Source organism: Chiloscyllium plagiosum, unplaced genomic scaffold, assembly GCF_037043375.1.
Source record: "Chiloscyllium plagiosum isolate Xiang-an unplaced genomic scaffold, Cpla_swu_hap1 HiC_scaffold_12, whole genome shotgun sequence".
Classification (NCBI taxonomy): Eukaryota; Metazoa; Chordata; class Chondrichthyes; order Orectolobiformes; family Hemiscylliidae; genus Chiloscyllium; species Chiloscyllium plagiosum.
The window spans coordinates 84,541,017-84,566,026 of record NW_028270150.1 but is presented as its reverse complement, the minus strand read 5'-3'; the positions used below and the strand labels follow the sequence as shown (position 1 = coordinate 84,566,026).

General features: G+C 44.7%; 1 long non-coding RNA gene across 3 annotated transcripts in view; it reads left to right on the top strand.

Moving 5' to 3' along the window:
* LOC122555538 (uncharacterized) overlaps positions 1–25,010 on the top strand; it is a 66,656-nt gene that overhangs the window by 19,924 nt on the left and 21,722 nt on the right. For all 3 annotated transcript variants that reach the window (XR_015758922.1, XR_006313289.2, XR_015758923.1), the window contains one exon: positions 5,291–5,444. This is a non-coding gene — a long non-coding RNA (uncharacterized LOC122555538). The remainder of the gene's footprint in view (positions 1–5,290; positions 5,445–25,010) is intronic.

Genomic DNA, 25,010 nt, shown 5'->3' with positions numbered 1-25,010 from the left:
CATTGATAAAATTAGGTTATTGCAAAGACTTTGAAGAGGATCAAAACTTTAGATCTCACACCTTGCTAAACTAGTCACCCTACAAGTCCATATAGCATATTATAGCCAGTAGCACTTTTGTATTCTCAATGTTAACCCTGTCAGACTGATATACCACAAATGCCAGCAAACTAGAGGCCTGTAACCAGTAGTGTGCTGCAAGGATCATTACTAGGTCCACTGCTTTTCATCATTTATATAAATGATTTGGATGTGAACAAAGGAAGTATAGTTAGTAAGTTTGAAGATAACACCAAAATTGGAGGTATAGTGGACAGTGAAAAAGGTTACTTCAGAGTTCAATGGGATCTTGATCAGATGTACCAAGGTGCTGAGGAGTGGTAGATGGAGTTTAATTTAGATAAATGTGAGACATTTTGGAAAGACAAATCAGATCAGGACTTATACAGTTAATGGTAAACTCCTGGGGACTGTTGCTGAACAAACAGATCTTAGAGTGCAGGTTTATAGCTCCTTGAAAGTGGAGTCGCATATAGATAAGATAGTGAAGAAGGCATTTGGTATGCTTTCCTTTATTGGTCAGACCACTGAGTATCAGAGTTGGGAAGTCATGTTGCAGGTGTACAGGACATTGGTTAGGCCACTGTTGGAATATTGCGTGCAATTCTGGTCTCCCTGATGTAGGAAAGATGTTGTGAAACTTGAAACGGTTCAGAAAAGATTTATAAGGATGTTGGCAGGGTTGGAGAGTTTGAGTTCTAGGGAGAGGCTGAATAGTCTGGGTTGTTTTCCCTGGAGCGTTGGAGGCTGAGGGATGACCTTATAGAGATTTATAAGATCATGAGGGGCATGGACAGCATCTTTTTCCCACTGTAGGTGAGTCCAAAACTAGAGGACATGGGTTTAAGGTGAAGGGGAAAGATTTAAAAAGAACCTGAGGTGCAACTTTTTCACGCAGAGGGTGGTGCGTGTATGGACTGAGCTGCCAGAAGAGGTGGAAGAGGCTGGTACAATTATAACATTTAAAAGGCTTCGGGATGGGTATATGAATATGAATAGTTTAGAGGGATTTGGGCCAAAAGCTGGCCAATGGGACTAGATTAATTTAGGATTCCTGTTCGGCATGGACGAATTGGACTGAAGCATCTGTTTCTATGCTGTACATCTCTATCAATCCATGACCTGCATATTCCCCTCCAAACTAAGAGCCCTGTATCATTCCCTCAGTGTGACAAGGTCAAAATCCTGGAACTGCCTTCTTCGAGAGTATTGAGAGTAGCTGTACCATATGGTAGCTCAAGAAGAGGCTCATCACTACCTTAGCAAGGGATTTAGGGATAGACAATAATTGTGAAATAATTATTTAAAAAGCTTATTTATCAAAGTTCCCATGATATAAATTCCCATTTCTGTTTTACAATATTCTCATAGCCCCAATCTAGTCTTGCACAGATGGATAACATGGGTTTATTTCTGTAGTTGACTGCAAATATCTTAAAACCATAAAGCACTAATCAATCTGTCACCGATCTTTGCAATATCAGAATGGAGCATGCAATGCAGAGATACAGCACCAGGCTAACCAGTCAGCTTTTGGAATTTGCTTTGTCATCTGGTGTGACAAGTAATCAGTTCTCAACAATATCTTTGAAACTTGGTGGGCAACTGGACTTAATTATGAACCAGTCGAGATGACGATGTGTTTACTACTCTGAATGGAAATGTGAAGGGAAATTTTAGGTGAGGTTTAAGAGGCATCAATCCCCAGTCTTTGAGGAGAAAGTGAGGTCTGCAGATGCTGGAGATCAGAGCTGGAAATGTGTTGCTGGAAAAGCGCAGCAGGTCAGGCAGCATCCAGGGAATAGGAGAGTCGACGTTTCGGGCATAAGCCCTTCTTCAGGAATCAGTCAGTTCACAAACAGAACTGCAGCATTTATGTTCATCAGGCTCCAACCTTGCATTGCGCCTCCTAGAGGTGGCATGAACGAATGCAGATTACTTGGTGCATCAGCAGCTCTGACATTTGAAAACAGGTTACTCTTTAAGGTGAATTGCTACATATACAGGCAGGAGATAGCAGTATTTTTCACAATTTTAAATATGATTACTCAATGTGGTGGACTGGGCACTTAGTAAGAATGTTTGCCTTTCGTTAAACAGGTCATTTTCAACAGTATGAATAAAGTTGTACCAGGTTACCTCTTGCAGATACGTTAGGGAATACTTTTGACAGAAAAGAATGAAAATCCTTCTACTACATTGTTAGACTTTTCCTTTCAGATTGTGCGAATGTATTTTCACTGGAAGTGAAACTGTAAACTAAAGATTGGAATTTCAATTGGGCAACTCAGCCCAAAGCAAAAGACCAGTGTAAGCATTTATGGTGCAGATCATGTGAAACTCAAACAGCTACATTTTTGACCTTGAGCGTGCAACGCATCAAACATCAAGTGTAGAGTGTAATAAAAACATTGTGTTAGAGAATGTTCTTTAATCTTAGTGAAAAAAAACCCTCCAAGGGCCAATGAAGTTAGTTCCCTGTCACGAGCATGCGGGTCTGAGGTAATTCAGTTACAAGCGGCCATGGTATCAAGACAAAATTTCCATTCTCTAGTTCTTCCAAGTCTGGAAATGTATAAAATCCTGGGGGATCTTAACGAGATCGACGCTAGAAGGATGATTCCTGGTGTGAAAAAGATGGGAACTAAGGGGCCCTCTTCTTAAGGCAGAGATAGGAAGGGCTTTCTTGTCTCAGACCACCCTTAGTCAGTGAAATTCTCTTCCCCAGAGAACAGTGGAGGTAGGAGTTTTGAATGTTTGTCAGGCTGAGTTAGACAGAGTGTTGACTGACCAAGTGAGTAGACAAGTAAATAGTGTAATGCAATGAGCAAATCAGCCATGATCTTATCAAGTTGGGGGGAGGGGTGAGCAGATTGGAGGGGTCAAAAGGCTTAATCCTGTTCCTAATTTATGAGTTCCCACCCATGTTCACAGCCCAGGGTGTATCTACTGGAAGGATATTCTGACAGTAACCATCTTTGTCCTGTTATGGACTAGACCAAACCCCCCTCAAATATATCAAGGAGATATCCTGCACCCTAACTTTTTTCTTATTTAAAGACAAAGCTGTTGTGTTTCAGATGTAATTAGATTGGTTATGCTACTCGGCTCTAAGCAAAAACACACTTTATTCTTGCTCAACAGTTAAAATACAAGAAAGAAAAAATGAATTAGTTTTAACTCAATTGGAAAACTTAGAATAATAGATTATTTAATGACTTAATAAAAACTGCCCTAGTATAGTAATATCTCATAAACACATCCCTGGCAAAAGCAAATTCAGTGAAACAGATTGTCTCATGTGCAATGTTTCTCCAATCCAGGAGGAAAGAACACCAAGAAAAGATTCTGGCTGAGTGAGTGAGAGAGAGAGAGAGAAAGAAAGAGAGAGAGACTTCAGCATTTTCCTCTAGCAGGGAGAGATGTAAGGCTGGTTCAAAGCCCCATCAATTACTGAAAGCTAATTTAGAACCCTAGTTCTGTGGGAGCCTGACCTCACCCTTTCAGGCTGCTTCTATTGTTCCAACAGTAAAGAAAAACTCAAGGCCTCACATGTTGTTTCCTTTGTTGGCTTGGAACAGATCGCTTTTCACCCATAGCTCAAAATCTCTCTTAAAGCCATAGTATTGTCACAGTCCCTGTTGATAAGCAATGGGAGGACTTTCTCGGCTCCCACAATCTACACAGATAGATCCCATGGCCTTTTGATCCAGCTCCTCCATTCAATACAGTTGTGGGATTCAGCTTCATTTTCCTGCCCATTCCCTTGATTGCCTGAGAGACTAAAAATATTCACTTATGGTGCTTTCACAGCCTGCTGCAATGTAGAATTCCAAAGCTTTACAATGCTTTGACTAAAGTACGTTTTCCTCACCTCCATTATAAAAGATTGGCCTCTTATCCTGGGACAGCAGCTCCATGTCCTAGATTTCCCAATCAGTATCAGTATTCACACTTTCACAATCTTATATTCTTCAATACCCCCCTCACTCTTCAAAATTCCAAAGAATATTGAGTCAACCTCTGATCACAGGCACACCGTCTCATCTCATTAGTAAATCTTCACTGGACTGCCTTCAAGGCAAGTGTAGGCCTCCCTAGATGTGAGCACCTAAAACTATGTGCAGTATTTCAGGTGTAAAGGTAAATGTATGGAGTGGGGTTTGAACACTGAAGTTACTGATGAGATTACTGCCATTAAGCCAAAGGCTTGTTCTCACTTGAACAGTGACAACTCAAGAACAAGGTGAAGAATTTTCAGAGCCTGTTGGGTTTCAAAGACAACCAGGAATAATTCTGGAGCACAGGGAGGGCATTACACATTTTTCCCATCTTCATCATCGTGTTAGGTGCTAAGGCTATCTCCGTGACTGATTTTATGAAGACTTTTTTCAACCTAATATAGCACACGTTAGCTGATACCACAACCCCAGCCATAAGGTCATCAGCACAACCCTCCATTCTCGTGCTCCATTGGTGGCGCAGAATTGGTGAAATATCCTGATATATGGGTTTAAGTAAGCTTGGTAAAGTACAAATGTTTCACATCATAGTTTCCGAGAATGTTCTAGTAATATGTGTTCTATGGTGTCTGAGTTAGTCTACCTCATTTGGGCCATAGTTTGATGAGGCTGAGGGCTGGGGTATGGGGAGTTTGTCCAAGCATGGTACAAGCTTGATCTATACCCGTTTGGGACATGCAAATTTGCCCTCAAATGTCCCGTCCATCTCTTTAGCATATATCCAAAATTGGCCAGTGTGGGCTAAACATAATTTGGGCAGCACGGTGGCTCAGTGGTTCGCACTGCTGCCTTACAGCAACAGGGACCTGGGTTCAATTCCAGCCTCAGGTGATTGTCAGTGTGGAGTTTGCACGTTCTCTCCATGACTGCGAGGGTTTCCTCCGGGTGCTCTAGTTTCCTCCCACAGGCCAAAGATGTGCAGGTTAGATGGATTGGCCATGCTAAATTGCCCATAGTGTAAAGGTGCATGAGTCAGGGATAAATATAGGATAGGGGGAATGGGTCTGGGTGGAGGGTCAGTGTAAACTTGTTGGGCTGAAGGGCCTGTTTCCACACTGTAGGGATTCTACAATTATCAGAACCATTGGGACCTCAAGATATTGGGTAGAAGGATATGATTGTGAGTGGCAGAATGTCTTTGGAATGAAGCTGGCGGATTGCAAGAAGACTTTGCAAAATTGCCTGATATAAAGTCTTCATTGTTTCAGATCTTTGGATGCCAGACATCAGAGATCGCAACACCCCATGGCTTCCAGTCTTTTCCTGAGGCCTTACAGGATCTGATGGTCACCATGGTTCTATCAACCATTGATATGGCAAATCAAGAGTGCTTCCATCATTTTCTGCTCTGACTGCAAAGTGGTAAGGGTGATGTATAAATACATGATTTTCTATTGATACTAAAAGTACGAGCAAGGGTAATTTGTATGGCTCATGAGGCCTGGTTCAACCAACATTGAATATGGTCATGGCTGAACATCATTATCAACACCACTTTCTTGTTTCCCATACCTCATTCTCTTATCTTTTAACTCTATGCTTTGGTGCACAAATTCAATCTATCTCAATCTTGAACATACTCACTTTGCAGACTTAGTCGCAACTCTCACATCCACATCTCATATCCTGCACACTCTGGCAACTATTCAATTGTGACAGGCAAATCACCCAATCACTTTGGTATCACACTGGTTGGCACGCATCACCACCCCCTCTCCTGAATGCAAGGAGATGCCTCTAATTGCCAGGACTAACATCTTTACTCCCAATGGAAGGGACACTGTTGGTCACTGTTGGAATTGTCAGAACACGGTCAGGAGCAGGGCGATAAAGGTACAAGATGACAGATATAATGCAACTTCTCACAACCTATCTTCTCTCGTTCCACAATCTCTCCTGATGCCGACATTGCAGATGGTGTCTCCATGTGCCTTTTCCTTTTCCCTTCTCTCTTCACCACAACCTTACCCTTCCTTGTGTCTTTCTCTTTCCAGACACCCAAGAACCACCACCTGACCAGCAGTGGCTTGTCTCACCCTTGTAGCTAACAACTCAGATATTGGTGTGGCTTGTACTTTACAAAGTAACATCAAGGTGGGATCTGCACACAGTGAGCCACTTGTTTTCAGCCAGACCTTCATGGGGGAAAGTGGGGGTCGAGAGTCTGGTGCTGGAAAAGCACAGCCGGTCAGGCAGCATCCGAGGAGCAGGAAAATCAACGTTTCCAGCATAAGCTCTTTTTCAGGAATGAGCATGGGAAAGTCTTATATAGATGCCAATTCTTCAGAGTGTGAGGCTTCACATGAACTACGCTGCAGGGACTTAGATCGAAATATCCATGGGACAACACATAAGAAAAGACGGATGGGAATGCAGGGAATACATGGTGCATTGATAGACTTAGCAGGGGGCCATGCTACAGAAACATGGGAGAGTCCAGCTCTGACTTGGAATGGGATTTCACACTGAATTGGGAACCTATCCTTCATATTGTGGAAATGAGGAGATAAGTCATTAATTGTGGTTCCCAAGCACATTCATGCCTATGGAAGGTTGACTATTCGATATAATTGCACATTCTTCTTGTAGTTCTTTGTTTAAATAAATATTTTTCAAATCTACAGTACTTCTGTGAAAGGATAGTAAATAAAGAGCAGATTTAAATGAACTGGACAGATTAGTGGAACTTGTTGCTCCCACAAGCCATATCATGGCAGAATTGCATTGTGTGGGAGCCTCTGTTTATTAAATACCATTAGTATAAAATTGTAAGCCATAAATGAGTTATGAAATAATTAATCTAAGGTTTTAAATGATAAAAAAGGAGAAATTTTGCATTTTCCATTGCCTGAAGAATGACTCATATGTGATGATTTCCCATTCAAAGGAAAATATAACTCTGTCGCTTTGATGCAGAGTGCCCAATGTGTTTGCCTAATAGAATTGAAAAGAACAAGAACAGATCTATTTATTGATACTTGTAAATTTCTACACCACTTGCTAGCACATCTCAAAATCACTTTGCCCCCAATGAACTGCTTTTGAAGTGTCGTGAGGTTCAAGTCCCTGGACTGACTCAGAAGTGAGAACGCGACAATTTGAGCCAATTAAGGCTGACAGTGTGAGAGGTAAAGAATATGCGTTGCAGATCAGTCCATTGTAAACTAACATTTCGAGAATGTTAGTTCAGTTCAACATAAAGAAGTAGGCAATGGCATTGATGTTTGTTAATATAGCAATGTGATGACTGATCAGACGTTGCATTAAAGTTGGAAATTAGGGGTGATTTTTTTTTCAATTCTATTTGTTATATTTTCTTTTGAATTAAATCATCACATATGAGTCTCTCCTTCAGGCAATGGAAAACACAAAATTTCTCCAACTTCATCATTTAAAACCTTAGACTAATTATTTCATAACTCATTTACAGCTTTGAATGTTATAATAATGGTGTTGAGAGCTGATGGGTATAAACGTAATTATTCCACAGGGAATGCTTGGCCTATTCACCCAACAAGCCTTGGGTAATTGCTGCTGAGTATAATTCAGTTCAGGCAAATGCCAACAAACATATGGGATGCATTAATAATAGATTAACTGGGAGTAATGTTGCAACCAACAGTCAGCGTACATCACTGTCTGCTGAGTTTCGGTAACCTACCCCCAAGTCTCCTTCAGCAAGCAGGCTCTTGGCTGAGTTCTACAAAGTCAGATTAAGACTTCTCTCTGCTACCCTGATGTGACATTGTCACCCTTGCCCCATCCCCATTAGGTCTAAATGTGAATAAAAAGTATGAAAGAGTAGCATCAGGTTTGCTGAGGTGAGGAACCATAAGGCCATACGATATAGGAGCAGAATGAGGTCATTCAGCCCGTCAGGTCTGCTTCGACATTGGCTGATCTGATAATCCTCAGCTCTACTTTCCTCCATAATCCTCGCTTCCCATACCAAATAAACAATCTACCTATCTCAGCCTGGAACATTATTAAAGTGTCAGTCTTGATAGCCCACTATGGTAAAGGATTGCACAGATTCACGCCTGTTCGAGCGTGGCAGACCCATTCAGAGTCATAGAGTCATAGAGATGTACAATATGGAAACAGAACCTTTGGTCCAACCCGTCCATGCCGACCAGATATCCCAACCCAATCTAGTCCCACCTGCCAGCACCCAGCCCATATCCCTCCAAACCCTTCCTATTCATATACCCGTCCAAATGCCTTTTAAATGTTGCAATTATACCAGCTTCCACCAGTTCCTCTGGCAGCTCATTCCATACACGCACCACCCTCTGTGTGAAAACGTTGCCCCTTGGGTCTCTTTTATATCTTTCCCCTCTCACCCTAAACCTATGCCCTCTAGTTCTGGACTCCCCCACCCCAGGGAAAAGACTTTGTCTATTTATCCTATCCATGCCCCTCATAATTTTGTAAACCTCTTTAAGGTCACCCCTCAGCCTCCGACGCTCCAGGGAAAACAGCCCCAGCCTGTTCAGCCTCTCCAAAAGCTCAAATCCTCCAACCCTGGCAACATCCTTAGAAATCTTTTCTGAACCCTTTCGCGTTTCACAACATCTTTCCGATAGGAAGGAGACCAGAATTGCACACAAAATTCCAACAGTGGCCTAACCAATGTCCTGTACAGCCGTAACATGACCTCCCAACTCCTGTACTCAATACTCTGACCAATAAAGGAAAGCATACCAAATGCCTTCTTCACTGGAAGAGACTGTAGTTTGGGTGAATGATCCTGGTCACCCTGCAGGAATGGTGGAACAGTCAGCATGACCATTGTTGTTCCTGCTGCTATTAAAAGTTCAGCATAAAGTTAATGCTGGTCTTACTGCCTGGGTCCTCAGAAAGGTTTGAAGATAGGACAGAAGTGGAGAGCTAAGGGGAAGTCAGAAGAAGCTGGAGGACCCCTGCACAGAATTATATAGAAATTAGAAGCAGAACAGGCCATTCGGCCCAGCAGATCTGTGATAGTGATCATGCTGCATCAACTTGATCTAACTTCCTCACCGATATCTTTTCTTTCTAACGCTTGTGGTTTAACTTGCCCTTCATCCTGCAATGCCCCAGCTCTAGTCTAGGTCATCTTCGACAACTTGTTCTGTTCTGCTTTCTGCAGTCACTGGAAGAAAAATGTATGTTTATTAATTGCCTTTCAAACTTCAGGACATCTTAAAGCACTTTATGGCTAATAGGTATTTTAAAAGTGTAAGATGAAGGCACCAAAGGGCTACTCCCGCATGAGAGAGAGGGAATGCTGGTGTTGGCTTAACCCAAGGGTCGCTGCACCTCAGGCAAGGGGAGGGGTTGAGAAGGAGGGTCCTTCATAGTCACCTCAGCTGCTGTGGGAATTGAACCCATGCTGTTAGCACCACCCCACATCACAAACAAGCCACCCGGCCAACTGAGCTAATCAACCTGTTGCCCAATAGAGCTACTGGTGTGACATTGTCATGACTGTGGATTAGCTGTGGACATATCAAACTTTTAATGTCGTTTGATTTATTCATTGGGTGTAGATGTCAATGGCTGGCTCAGCACTTTATTCCTCATTCCTAATTGTCCAGAGGGCAGTTAAGAGTCAACCACATTGCTGAAGGTCTGGAGTCACATGTAAGCCAGACCAGGTAAGGACAGCAGATTTTCTTCCCTAAAGCAACGAGATTTTTATGACATTCAAACGTGGTCACCATTCAGCCAACTCTTCATTCCAGGTATATTTAATTTAATGTTTCACCATCTGCTGAAGTGGGATTTGAACCTATGGTCCCTGAAGATTAACCTGGGGTTCTTGATTACTAGCCTAATGACAATGCTCTTGTACTACCAACATCCCTCCAGGACTGTGCCAGTCAAACACATGGCTGTGGATATAAATGCAGTGGCTGTTTGGAGAGAGAAACCCTGGAATCTCACAGCTGGTTAGGTGTCAAGGAGGCTTTGAAGGGATGCACACAACATTGAGAAATACTTTACAAACTAAACTGTATTCTTCTGGGAGTTATCTCAGATAATGAATTTGATGTGGGGAAAGATAGCATTCCAAGATAAAGTGAGGCTTTGTTTCTTCTGCTTTCAACAATAAGAACATGGGTTAAAAGGCAGGTCAACGCTGGCCTGTGTGCGCCAATAGAAGGAAGGGTGCCAATGAGGGTGTACAATCTTGGGGTTGAGTGCTAGTCAAGGTCAGAGTTTAAGAACAATCCTTTAGGCACCCCTGTTTTGCGGGTAAAGAATTTGCTCACTCTCAGTGTTCGAAATCAGAAAGCCAGTCAATGGGAAGCTGAACGGAAGAATTTCAAACGACCTGCAAAGACAATAATCTCAAATCCGACTGCTCAACAATCAACTTTCCATTGTCTACACTTCACAAATGATCCAAAGGGACTGATCTACATGTCTTTTAGCAGTTATCTATTCTTTCGACGCAATTCTCATTTCTAATATCCAGTTATGCGCACCACACTTTTAATTCTTGCTAAATATTTACAACCAATAAACTCACTCCATTATTACCTCAAGAAAATTTGATTATTGTATGCTTGGTCCTTTGAAAACATACTTTCTTTTGGTCTGGAATGAAGGTGTATATATAAGGTCGTTGTAAATTAAGTTTATTGAGATCATTGCAACAGTATCATTGCATTTAAGTTCCCTTAGTATTGCACTGGGAAATTAGTGCGGTACAGCATTGGATTGCTGTATTGCACCAGGGTGCTAGCCCGGAATGATGTACTGCAATAGGGTTGTAGCCTGGATTACTGTACTGCAGCAGGATTTAAGCTTCCATTGCTGTACTGTAGTAGGGCATCAGCTTGCATTGCTGCACTGTAGCAGTGTTTTAGCCTGCAGTGCAGCAGGATGTTAGACTGGATTGCTGTACTGCAGCAGAGTGTTAGCTTGCATTGTTGCACTGTAGCAGGGTTTTAGCCTGCATTGCTGTACTGCAGCAAGGTGTTAGTCTGGATTGCTGTACTCAAATCCCTGGAATAGAATGTGAAGGCACTAACCTCTTATTTAGAAGCTGGTGAGATTGCTACATAGCCAGACATATGTATTGTATTTCCCATTTTTTATGATTCTCTGCAGTGTGGAAACAGACCCTTCAGGCCAACATGTCCACCACGACCCTCCGAAGAGTAACCCACCCAGTCCCATTTCCCTCTGACTAATGCACCTAACACTATGGACAATTTAGCATGGCCAATTCGCCTGGCGTGCACATCTTTGGACTGTGGGAAGAAACCCACGCAGACACAGAGAGAATGTGCAAACTCCACACAGACAGTTGCCCGAGGCAGAAATTGAACCTGGGTCCCTGGCGCTGTGAGCAGCAGTGCGAACCACTGAGCCACTGTGCCATCACATGTGTGCTATTTTAATGATGGCACCATTACTCTGCATTGGTGATATCAAGGTGATTTGTCCATATCTCATTAGCGCAAGGTTTAAGATAAGTTTATAATTTTTCATAGTTGGCAAAGCAGTGTATTATTTAGAGTTTGTGGCTCAACTGTCCTTTATAAAAGCTATGCAGATACCCTCAGTCCCAGTAGATCTGTTGAAGTCTGTGACTTGGACACAAACAGCGCAACAAGGTCGGTTTGTGCATCCCTTCAAGATAATTAATCACTCGAGTGGACTAGACAGTGATGTATAACCAGGCTGTCACAATGAGCTTCCACCACTGGCTGCCTCCAGCTATTTCTTGATAAATTGCCAAGCCCAATGTTAGATCAGCATTTGCACCCTCTGAGCTAATTAGAAAATATTACATCAATCTCAGTTTGGAAACTGTTGACACTCACTCAAAACACATTTGCTCCTAAGTTATGCAGGAATAGCCCTCCCAGTTACTGAGTGCATATTTAGCTCGTACACTGTATAACATCTCCAGGGCACGGGCTGTTGCAGTTCGCAAGCTTTTATCTCATTATTTAAAGTTAATGTAAATTTAATTCCAAAAACACCACAGAAAGGCCATCAGGGCTTAAGGCATAGGGAAGATTCACAGAACATTCATTACTGTCAAAGCTGTATCCCAGATGGATCTGTGACCTTGGCACTCAGAAGTACATGTACATCCTGCTGTTTCAGTGAATGGGCAGGTTCTGCTTGCACTCCGAGGAGACAACCGACCCCTGGGTGCCCTCGGTCTGTACTCCAACAGCTTGACTTGGCACAATGGCCTAACCAGGATGGCCAATCTGGAAGGCACAACTTCTGGGAATGAGAACAGAGGGGTGAAACGCTAAGATGACCGCCTGCGTTCAGGCTGCTGAGAAGGGTAAACTACCTAATTGCGACTTTTTCCCTTGCATTCTGATAGCATCCTGGAGTGCTTTCTTTGAGACGCTTTGGTGAGACCCAGTATTTTTCAGCAGGTGTTCCCACCACTGCCAAAAGTGGGCAGCACGGTGGCTCAGTGGTTTGCACTGCTGCCTCACTGGGACCCGGGTTCAATTCCCACCTCGGGCGACTCTCTGTGTGGAGTTTGCACATTCTCCCCGTGTCTGAGTGGGGTGGGTTTCCTCTGGGTAGTCCGGTTTCCAAAGAGATGCAGGTGAGGTGGATGTTCCATGCTAAATTGTCCATAGTGTTCTGGGATGTGTAGGTTAGGTTAGTCAGGAGAAATGTAGAATGATGGTAGGGTAGGGGAACGGGTCTGAGTGGGTTACTCTTCAGAGGGTTGGTATGGATGTGTTGGGCCGAAGGGCCTGTTTCCACACTGTAGGGATTCTATAATTCTCACAGGGGCAGCAGAGAGGGACGACTTGTGTTCATAAAGACAGCGATAACAGAGGGTGGGCAACAGTGACCCTGTAGGCTGTAGGGCAAAGCAGGAAAGGCTGAAGAGAGGGCACACTCCAATTCAATACCCTTTGCCACGTTACAGCCAGACCCCAACTTAACACAGCCTGATAAAGAAGGTGAAAGCACATGGGATCCAGAGTGACTAGGCAAGTATGAATCCCAAGTTGGCTTTGTGTTTGAGAGTGGTCCTTGAGTGATTGGAGACCAGTGTGCTGTGGTTTCCCACAGGGTTCAGTGCTGGGTCCCTTATTTTTTGTGACACATGTAAACAACATAAATGAGAATGTAGGGGTGGGATGATCATCAGGTTTGTGAATGGCACAAAGATTGGCTGGGGGCTTAATAGCAAGGAAGACATTTTTAGGTGACAGGAATTACTTGGACGGGTTGGTCAGATGGGCAGATCAGTGTGAATTGATGCACTTTGGAAAAAGTCAGAAGACAAGGGATTACTGCTTGAATGGCAGGACGCTGGGAAGCTCAGAGGAACAGAGGGATCTTGGGATGCCATGAACATGGTAGGACAGGTTAATAGGGAAGTTAAGAAGGCACACAAAACGTTTGCTTTTATCAGGCGTGACAAAGATTATAAGAGCAGGGAGCTTATGTTGGACCTCTCCAGAACTTCAGTTAGATCACACTGGAGTAGTGTGTACAGTTCTGGCCCCCACACTGCAGGAAGGGTTGATTGCACTAGAGACAGTGCAGAGGAGCTTCACCAGGATGTTGCCTGGGATGGAGCAGTTTGGCTCTAAAAAGAGGCTGGATAAGCTCAGGTTGTTTTCCTTGGAGTAGAGAGGGTTGAAGGGGAACCTGATAGAAGTCTATAAGATTATGGGAGGCTCAGTTGAAAGCTGAGTATTCAATTATTGGTCTGCACATTGGTGAAAATTCTGTTGTAATGTTCAATGACTGGGGCCAGGATTTTTAATTAACATAACTGGTCAGTGGATGAGGATCACATCCAGACTTCTGTGACATACCCTAACCCGAAGCTGTACTGTGTAAGTGGCTGATTACCCAGTTGCCCCTTGGAAGGGCTTCACAAGCAGAGTTAGAGATAAAACAATTATATACTTCCTTCACCCACTCGGAGCATGGTGCTGGTGGTAGGCATTTTACTTTTCCATTTCGTATGTGTGTCATTTGGATGAGAGTAGATAGTGACACAGTCAGCACTTGAGGGAGTGAGTTGTCAGCTCAATCAGCCTCTGAATCTCCAAACTTTCACCTTCCTCACTGTCTCGACTTCTCAGTGACCCCATCATGTTTTACCCCCCACCCCCATGTTCTCACCTCCTTTAGTTAACTCTTCCTCACTTTACCCTCCCCGCCCCGGGCCTACCAAACATTGTTGTTATACCAAACATTGTGGGGCATCACTCCCCATCTCCAGTCAGACGGTGATGACAATCAGTGACCACCAAAAAAAAGTCCTTTTTTCTCCTTTTCCATCTTTTCTGCTCTGTGGTTACTGTGATAGATGCTAAATTTGCCACTTGATGAGCTAGTATTGAATTGAGTTTCTCTCCCCATGGCCAACCTGAAATCCCATGAGCACTTCTCCAAACTGTAGCGTTGATCAGATAATCAGCAACACCGTTTCCTTTAAATTAGAGGATGCATTTTAAAATATTTTCATCTTGTGAAGTCAGTACTTGTTGGGTGATTGAAGCAGAAGAGGAGGAAATAGCGGTTAAATTTCTCTCGAGCCTTTAAACTGTCTGATGAGAATTTCCAACGTAGGAGTCGTGATGTGCTTCAATCACCAAAGGCCATCCATCAGCACACTATCACTTCCTGGGACATCTCTCTTTTCAATTCCGCCAACTTTTATAATCTGACACTGCAGAGAGCAGCCATTCGGTCCATCAGGGCCGTGCTTTGGTCAATCCTTTGAAAGAACTTTTCAATTAGCTTTGTGCATCATGCTGTTCATTCCCTGTTGTAAAAGTGCACAGAACCTGTAGGACTCGCATGCTCAGTCTCAAAACAAATGGCACTTAAAGGGCAAATTGTTCTGGATAAGTTAGTAAATTACCAACTTGTTCCTTTGCGTACAGGTGATGAAATCTGTTCAGACAGAATGAGTTGCCACCCAAGGCTGTTCGAAAATGTTAAAGCGTTTTCTCTGAGAGAATGATTTGACCCGGACTTCTACGATTAGGGTGAGATTCTGATTCTCATTGAACTTGACAAAAGATTAACTGCCCTGAGACTATCTTGCAATCTAAGGTACAGTGTCTGACACATTTTACACACTGTATAAAAATGAGTATGAGCACTAACAAGGGAACATCAAACCTTTGCAGGAACAGAAAAGAACTTTAGAAATACTAAACAGGAATTTTCCACACCAAGCTTATGCATTTTCTATCGAATTTGGAAAATAGTAATTCTATTTGTAAAGTCTTTTTGCTAATTATGTTCATGGCTTCCATAGTTTACACAAGCAAACTAACCAAGAACAAAAATGTCGTGCCTGTCATAGCCCCTTCCAATCAATGATGTACTATTTGGAATGCAATCGATGTCATGTTGGAGGAAACGCAGCAGCCAGTTTATGACAAAGCAGCAAAAGAGGTACTGTGCAATTAATCGTTTTATTGCCATTATGACTTGGTGCAGGAGGTGGAGAGAGGTAACAATGTCCTCTATCCATACTGGATATGGACACTGCAGCCAAACTCTGAGAGAGCAAGGACAGCTGACAGCCTTTGTGATGCAAGCAGAGCCCAGAGGACAGTGCCACAAAAAGTTTCCTGGCTGTTTCAATTTGGTCAAGGTCACTTAGCTCATTTTCCCATTGCCCTATCCTTACAACGTATGGCTCACCACACCAACCTCTAGCTGCTTCACCCACCTGTCAGCAACCTCCATCAATCATAACCCAGACTTCACTTGTATTACCTCACCTCGCTCTTGCTGACTCAGCACGGCTCATGCCCACACCTCACACGCACGGTCAGCTATTTAACCATGACCAGCATGCCACCCAAACACATTGCCCCACCCTCAGTGGCACACCTCCCTCTTGATATGCCGATTGGGTTAGAGATGGGGGCAGCTTCATCTGATTAACAGGGAGTATGCGCAGATTGATCTCATTATTCTCATGGCAGGGGGATGCTGGCCATGGACGGGGAGTTATACAATACAATCCCTACAGTGTGGAAGCAGGCCCATCAGCTCAACAGGTCCACACCAACCTTTTGAAGAGTAACCCACCCAGACCCATTCCCCCTACTTTATATTTACCCCTGACTAACACACCTAATGTACACATCCCTGGACACTATGGACAATTGAGCATGGCCAATTCACCTAACCTGCATATCTTGGATTGTTGGGGGAAACCCGTGCAGACACAGGGAGAATGTGCAAACTCCACACAGGCAGTCACCTGGGGTGGAATCAAACCCAGGTCCCTGGTGCTTTGAGGGAGCAGTGCCAGGCCACCCTACATTGCCATGAATGAGGTTGTGACCTGAATCTTGAATTGAAAGTCAGACTCAGTAATGGTGACTATGATATTACCATCAGTCGTTGCAAAGATCCATCTGAGTCCTAAAGGAAAGGATGTCTGGCACTTTTACCTGGATTGGCCTAAATACGACTGCAGATCCTCAGCAATCCTCACAACATTGTGCTGTGAAATGAGGGCGTCTTGCTGGGAGTGCTGTCCCCCTCCTGCTGGTATTGCTGTCTCCCTCCTGCTGGGAGTGCTGTGCCCCTCCTGCTGGGAGTACTGTGCCCCTCCTGGTGGGAGTGCTGTTCCCCCTTCTGCTGGGATTGATGTCCCCCTCCTGCTGGGAGTGCTGTCCCCCTCCTGCTGGGATTGCTGTGCCCCTCCTGCTGGGAGTGCTGTCCCCCTCCTGCTGGGATTGCTGTCCCCCTCCTGCTGGGAGTACTGTGCCCCTCCTGGTGTGAGTGCTGTTCCCCCTCCTGCTGGGAGTGCTGTCCCCCTCCTGCTGGGATTGCTGTGCCCCTCCTGCTGCGAGTGCTGTGCCCTTCCTGCTGGGAGTGCTGCCCCTCTCCTGCTGGGAGTGCTATTCCCCCTCCTGCTTGGGAGTGCTGTCCCCCTCCTGCTGGGAGTGCTGTGCCCCTCCTGCTGGGAGTGTTGTGCCCCTCCTGCTGGGATTGCTGTCCCCCTCCTGCTGGGATTGCTGTCACCCTCCTGCCGGGAGTGCTATGCCCCTCCTGCTGGGATTGCTGCCCCCCTCCTGCTGGGAGTGTTGTGCCCCTCCTGCTCTGTCTTCCTGCTGGGTGGTTTCTGCTCATTCTTCCTGACCTGCTGCAGACCAAACACGATACAACCCCCGCATCCTTGAATTCAGGACGGACTCAGCACCCACCATACCGTCCGCTGGAGATCTCGCCAGCCTGAAATAACACTGGAAACTGGCCAGCATTTCTCCAAATGCTACCAGACCCCAAGTAGCATTGGATTGGCCTAAATACGACTGCAGATCCTCAGCAATCCTCACAACATTGTGCTGTGAAATGAGGGCGTCTTGCTGGGAGTGCTGTCCCTCTCCTGCTGGTATTGCTGTCTCCCTCCTGCTGGGAGTGCTGAACCCCTCCTGCTGGGAGTACTGTGCCCCTCCTGATGGGAGTGCTGTCCCCCTTCTGCTGGGATTGATGTCCCCCTCCTGCTGGGAGTGCTGTCCCCTTCCTGCTGGGAGTGCTGTCCCCCTCCTGCTGGGATTACTGTCCCCCTCCTGCTGGGAGTGCTGTTCCCCTCCTGGTGTGAGTGCTGTTCCCCCTTCTGCTGGGAGTGCTGTCCCCCTCCTGCTGGGATTGCTGTGCCTCTCCTGCTGGGAGTGCTGTGCCCTTCCTGCTGGGAGTGCTGTCCCTCTCCTGCTGGGAGTGCTATTCCCCCTCCTGCTTGGGAGTGCTGTCCCCTTCTGCTGGGAGTGCTGTCCCCTCCTGCTGGGAGTGCTGTCCCCCTCCTGCTGGGAGTGTTGTGCCCCCTCCTGCTGGGATTGCAGTTCCCCTCCTGCTGGGAGTGCTATGCCCCTCCTGCTGGGATTGCTGCCCCCCTCCTGCTGGGAGTGTTGTGCCCCTCCTGCTCTGTCTTCCTGCTGGGTGGTTTCTGCTCATTCTTCCTGACCTGCTGCAGACCAAACACGATACAACCCCCGCATCCTTGAATTCAGGACGGACTCAGCACCCACCATACCGTCCCCTGGAGATCTCGCCAGCCTGAAATAACACTGGAAACTGGCCAGCATTTCTCCAAATGCTACCAGACCCCAAGTAGGGACTGGCAGGGATAGGGTGATGGTAGGATGTAGGAACCCCTCCTCTGTTGAATGCATGCTTTCCACTGCACTGCTGAGTGGCCTTTAACTGAAGCATGGGCCTCCAAAATAACAGTGCTGGAGTCAAATTGTCCAATTTGCCTAATTCCAGCTGACAAAACGCCCGCACGGCCTGCACCTAACCCATGCACATATGCCTCTAATGCCATTTTGGATTCAAAACTGCGCCTGTAGCTCCAAAAACAAGGTACAATTTAACCTAATTTTATTGCCTGTGATTCACAATATGTGGTCATGGTGGCTCACAGCCACAGCGACCCAGGCTCGATTCCAGCCTCGGGTGACTGTCTGTGTGGAATTTGCATGTTCTCCCTGTGCCTGTGTGTGTGTCTTCCCACAGTCCAAAGATGTGCAGGTCAGGTAGATTGACTGTGCTAAATTGCCCCGAGGGTGCAGGCTAGGTGGGTTAGCAATGGCAAATGCAAGGCTATAGGGCTAGATTTAGGTGCCATAATATTTGGTGAGTTGGTGCAGCCTATACAGCCTCTAATGCACTGTAGGGATTCTAGCAGGCCGAAGAACGTTACATCCGCAATGTAATCACTGTGTTCTCTGATTTGTCTGTGTTACGCTAATCTTGTTCCCCAGAGATGGGCACTCAGTAAATGGTACTCATGTGAAGTTTTACTTAAAAATCTCTGTAAGGAGGTGTAGTGGACAGCAAAGAAGGTTACCTCAGATTACAACGGGATCTTGATCAGATGGGCCAATGGGCTGAGCAGTGGCAGATGGAATTTAATTTAGATAAATGCGAGGTGCTGCATTTTGGGAAAGCAAATCTTAGCAGGACTTATTCACTTAATGGTAAGGTCCTCGGGAATGTTGCTGCACATTCCCTGGAGTGCAGCTTCATAGTTCCTTGAAAGTGGAGTCGCAGGTAGATGGGATAGTGAAGAAGGCATTTGGTATGCTTTCCTTTATTAGTCAGAGTATTGAGTACAGGAGTTGGGAGGTCATGTTGCAGCTAAACAGGTTAGGCCACTGTTGGAATATTGCATGCAATTCTGGTCTCCTTCCTAATGGAAAGATGTTGTGAAACTTGAAAGGGTTCAGAAAAGATTTCCAAGGATGTTGCCAGGGTTGGAGGATTTGAGCTATAGGGAGAGGTTGAATAGACTAGGCTGTTTTCCCTGGAGCATTGGAGGCTGAGGGGTGACCTCATAGAGGTTTATAAAATCATGAGGGGCATGGATAGGGTGAATAGACAAGGTAGTTTCCCTGGGGTGGTGGAGTCCAGAACTAGAGGGCATTGGTTTAGGGTGAGAGGGGACAAATATAAAAGAGACCTAAGAGGCAACTTTTTCACGCAGAGGGTGGTGCGTGTGTGGAATGGGCTGCCAGAGGAAGTGGTGGAGGCTGGTATAATTGCAACATTTAAAAGACATCTGGATGGGTATATGAATAGGAAGGGTTTGGAGGATTATGGGCTGAGTGCTGGCAGGTGAGATTAGATTGGGTTGGGATATCTGATCGGCATGGACAGGTTGGACCGAAGGGTCTGTTTCCGTGCCGTACATCTCTATGACTTTGTGACTCTAAGTTTCATCTCAATAACTACAATCTGCATGAACTCCTGATTACAGAATTTTAGAAACCCATACAGACATGGGGAGAACATACAAACCTGACACAGCCAGTCACAGATATTTGGAGGCAGCAGTGCCCAATCACTGTGATTACTGATGATGTTTAAAGTGATTAAGCTGTAAATGTTTAATCTCTGTGTACTGAAGTCTTCCTCATTCTGATGAGAAGATTTGACTCAGCATTTACCAGCTCACCCCTGACAGTCAGCAGCTCTTATTCCTCCTTTTCCCAAAGTCAGAAATCACATGACACCAGGTGATAGCCCAACAGGTTTATTTGATAGCACAAGCTTTTGGAGCAGTGCTCCTTCTTCAGGTGCATACCTTCCCATATCTACACCTGACAAAGGGACTATGCTCCGAAAGCTTGTACTTCCAAATAAACCTGGTCTCATGTGATTTCTGACTTTGTCCACCCCAGTCTAACACCAGCACCCCCACATCATGGCTTCCCATTTCCTGGAGGCATGGTACATTGTGGAAACCAAGCAAAGGCTACGAAAACGGATGAATGGGCACCGCACAACAATCAACAGACAGGAGGGTTCCCTCCCAGTCGGGGAACACTTCAGTGGTCCAGGACATTCAGCCTCGGACCTTCGGGTGACCATCTTCCAAGGTCGACTTCGGGACAGGCAGCAGAGAAAAGTGGCCGAGCAGAGACTGATAGCTAAGTTCAGTACCCATAGGGAGGGCCTCAACCGGGACCTTGGGTTCATGTCACATTACAGGTGATCACCATTGCACTATATACACACACAGATATTCCTACACATATACACTCTCACACACACACAGACACTCTTATACACACATACACACGGACACACATACACACAGATGTGCACGCAGACACCCACACACACCCTTACAGACACACACACTCCCACACTCACACATGCACCCCCTCTCAGACTTAAGACACTTTGCACTCACTACACGCACGCACATACACTTTCTCACACTCACAACCCCCACCTCAGACAGACACACACACAGACAGACAGACAAAGACCCACATGCATACATATATTTTGTGGGGTGAATTTGTACTTGCAGGGTTACATTGTACTTTGCTCAAAAACTGAATGAATTCATGTAAAACTCCTTTATCTCACTTTTTAGATTAGAATCAATCTAAACATCATGGCATAGACAGAGAACACAGAGGGCTAACACCTTCAACATGTTGTCTAGCTATCACCATTGTTAACAGCTAACCCGAGAATGCAACTTTTTAAAAGAAAGTTTTGTGATTTACACATGAAAGAAGTGAAACTATCACTGTATTCTAACAGATGAAAGGCTTAACAGACAATCAATTTTTCAATGTATAATTTCAGTTACATCACACTGTAAATTTTTGCTATAAATTCTGTGTTAGGATTGAGCCCTCCACTATCACCTGATGAAGGAGCGTCACTCCGAAAGCTAGTGTGCTTCCAATTAAACCTGTTGGACCATAACCTGGTGTTGTGTGATTTTTAACTCCATTTCCCAAGGCACTCAACCATGTACACATTAAACTCCTAACCAGGAATTATTATCAGAAATATGCTTGCAATATTTTACTTTGAAAATAATATTTTTAACCCCGTTTATGAGTAATTTGAGACATGACATGTTTGAGAGGAAGATGTAGTTTTGGACCATTGATTCTCAAAGTCCTTTCCTGAAGCCAGTTTCCTTTATCTTATGCCTGTAGCAGACTCCTTAAGAGATAGATTGCTATGATTAAAACACAGCTTTATTAATGTGCATTATGTGAATGCCTGGGTTTTACAAGGGGAAGTATACAGGCTTGATCTCTTCTTGTTTAACAATTCCTCTAATCTCTGAACATGTAACAACTATTTCTCCACCAGAACCTTATCTATACACTCCCGGATCTTAATCAGAAAGTTCCTGTTATATGAGACAGTTTTCAATGCTTGCAGTTTTGAATCATGTCCATGGAGGATTTCACTAATTTGATATCTGGATGTTACTGCTAGGTCAGTATTTAAGGGCCATTCCTGGGCTGTCCTGGATCTAACAGGGTAGTTTGTTTGTTAGAAGGCAGTTAAGAGTCACTTTGGTGTGGCACAGAGTCACAGGCTGGATAAGAAGGACAGGTTTTATCCCCGAAATGCATTGGCAGTACAAAATCATTTGGGTTTTTATGACAACCCGATAGCTCCTGTTGTTTTATTTCTGTAGTTTTGAAGACAAAATTCAAGTCTTCAAGCTGCCGGGATTTGAGATTTCAACTCCTGTTCTATACAGCTTTTTGGGGCTTATCACCATGAGTTGAAAAGTGTCGGTGCTGGAAAAGCGCAGCAGTCCAGGCAGCATCCGAGGAGCAGGAGAATCGACGTTTCGGGCATAAGCCCTTCTTCCTGAAGAAGGGCTTATGACCGAAACGTCGATTCCCCTGCTCCTCGGATACTGCCTGGACTGCTGCGCTTTTCCAGCACCACACTTTTCAACTCTGGTCTCCAGCATCGGCAGTCCTCACTTTCTCCTTATCATCATGACACAACTACACATGTACAGCTACACCATGGTACTTAAAATTAACCTCTGCTTCATTTATCTTCATCTTTGTCTCTTACTTGTTCTCTTCATTTCCTGTTTCTTTCCTTTTGCCATCTCAACATGTTTTCGTCTATTATCCTCCTCTACAATGTCAGTGGTTATCAATAGCTGGACCTTTGACTCCTCCATCCCAATGCTGCTATTCTTTTTTTTTAGATGGTATCATTACCAAAAATAGGAAAATGCCTACCTCCCACCCAACATTCAAATATAAGGAGATGATCAGATGAAAGCCATAGGCTAAAAAGACAGGGCTGGTCCAACAAATCTGTCCCAAGCTCATTATAATTGACCAGACACTTCTTTCCCCACCACTAGCTCCCCATCTCACCCCTTACCCTACAACCAGAGAAAGAATAAAATACAAGAATTACTCACAATGCTTAATCATATTACAGATCACCTGTTATGAAAATGAAAAGCCTTCACTCATATCCTGACAGCATCAATAGTATGTAGATTGACTCCAGAATCCTTGAAGGATAGCTGGTTTCCATTTAGAATCACTTTATTGAACAATCAGAAGCCAAGTTCTCTTTTACAGGTGAAGTCACAAGACTGCTCCATCATTAGAAAGAGAGGTGATTGATAGTGGTTTAACCTGAGGGTCACCACACCTCGGGCAAGCGGAGGTACTGAGAAGGAGAGTCCTTCATGGTAATCTCTGCCAGTGCAAGAATTGAACCCTCACTGTTGGCACCAGCTATCCAGCCAACTGAGCTAGCTGACCCCCAGAAAGTCCTTTTTCAATGCCAAACCAACTGATGCTTTGATGTTTTCTGTCCAACGTTGGGACCAGATTAGACCTAAGACTACATGCCCCTCCCAAAGCTGCCACATTTTACTCCATCACATCTCAAATTACTATCGTTCACCTTTACTGACCCGATGGTTGGTTCAGTCATTCACTCCTCCATTGGTTTGACATTAATGATGAACCACTGCTCGAGCTGCACTGTCTGTTAATGCGGATGGTAAATATCACTGCTGATTAGCTCCACAGTGAATTTAACTGAAATGAAACAAAGCATAAAATTCAATAATTCCTGCCATACTCAGGGAGGCTGGGAAAAGCACACTGCCAAAAGACCTGAACTCCCAGGCTTGATCATGAGGATTTCATTCCTAAGCAATGCTATGGTATTGCTAGGAACAAAAAAGTGTGAGTCAATTGTCTTTAAGTCAAAAGTTCAAGAAGCTATGATTGGAATCCCGAATTCACTCAAAACTGATCAAATTTTTAAAACCGATGGACAAGGATTACTGAATTGCCGAATCACTATAATATGTGCAAGAGAATGGAAAGTTACATGATTGTTGTTACGTGAGATTCATCATTCAAATACACTTAACATGTGCAGTCGCTAACTGTTTGAAAACAGTTACATTCTTGTCAATTATTTGGGACATTTGACTCCGGGAATGAGTGAGGTCAGCTTCTTCCTCTTAAATATTCAAATTTGCTTTGGTGGTATGACAATAACATATATCCAAAAATCTAAACAAAAACAGAAAAAAACTTTTCATATTCACTATCAGCAGAAACAGATTTAGATAGGCCAGACTGCTTTCAGTTGCCTTCATACAAGGAAGTAGTGGTGTAATGATAATTTTGCCGAGAATAGGTTAATCCAGGCTACTGATCTGGAAACACAGATTCAAATCTTGCCTTTGCAGCTGGCAAAATTTAAATCCAATTGATAAATCTGGAATATACACCCAGTCATCAGTAATGATGAAGCTACCATTTATTATCCACAGTCCAAAGAAGTGCAGGCTGGGTGAATTGGCCATGCTAAATTTCCCTGCAATGTCCAGGGATGTCCAGGCTGGGTGAATTGGCCATGCTAAATTTCCATGCAATGTGCAGGCTGGGTGAATTGGCCATGCTAAATTTCCCTGCAATGTCCAGGGATGTCCAGGCTGGGTGAATTGGCCATGCTAAATTTCCATGCAATGTGCAGGCTGGGTGGATTGGCCATGCTAAATTTCCCTGCAATGTCCAGGGATGTCCAGGCTGGGTGAATTGGCCATGCTAAATTTCCATGCAATGTGCAGGCTGGGTGGATTGGCCATGCTAAATTTCCCTGCAATGTCCAGGGATGTCCAGGCTGGGTGAATTGGCCATGCTAAATTTCCATGCAATGTGCAGGCTGGGTGGATTGGCCATGCTAAATTTCCCTGCAATGTCCAGGGATGTCCAGGCTGGGTGAATTGGCCATGCTAAATTTCCATGCAATGTGCAGGCTGGGTGAATTGGCCATGCTAAATTTCCCTACAAAGAGCAGGCTGGGTGGATTGGCCATGCTAAATTTCCCTGCAAAGAGCAGGCTGGGTGAATTGGTCATGCTAAATTTCCCTGCAAAGAGCAGGCTGGGTAAATTGGTCATGCTAACTTTCCCTGCAATGTGCAGGCTGGGTGAATTGGCCATGCTAAATTTCCCTGCAATGAACAGGCTGGGTGAATTGGCCATGCTAAATTTCCCTGCAATGAACAAGCTGGGTGAATTGGCCATGCTAAATTTCCCTGCAAAGAGCAGTCTGGGTGGATTGGCCATGCTAACTTTCCCTGCAATGTGCAGGCTGGGTGAATTGGCCATGCTAAATTTCCCTGC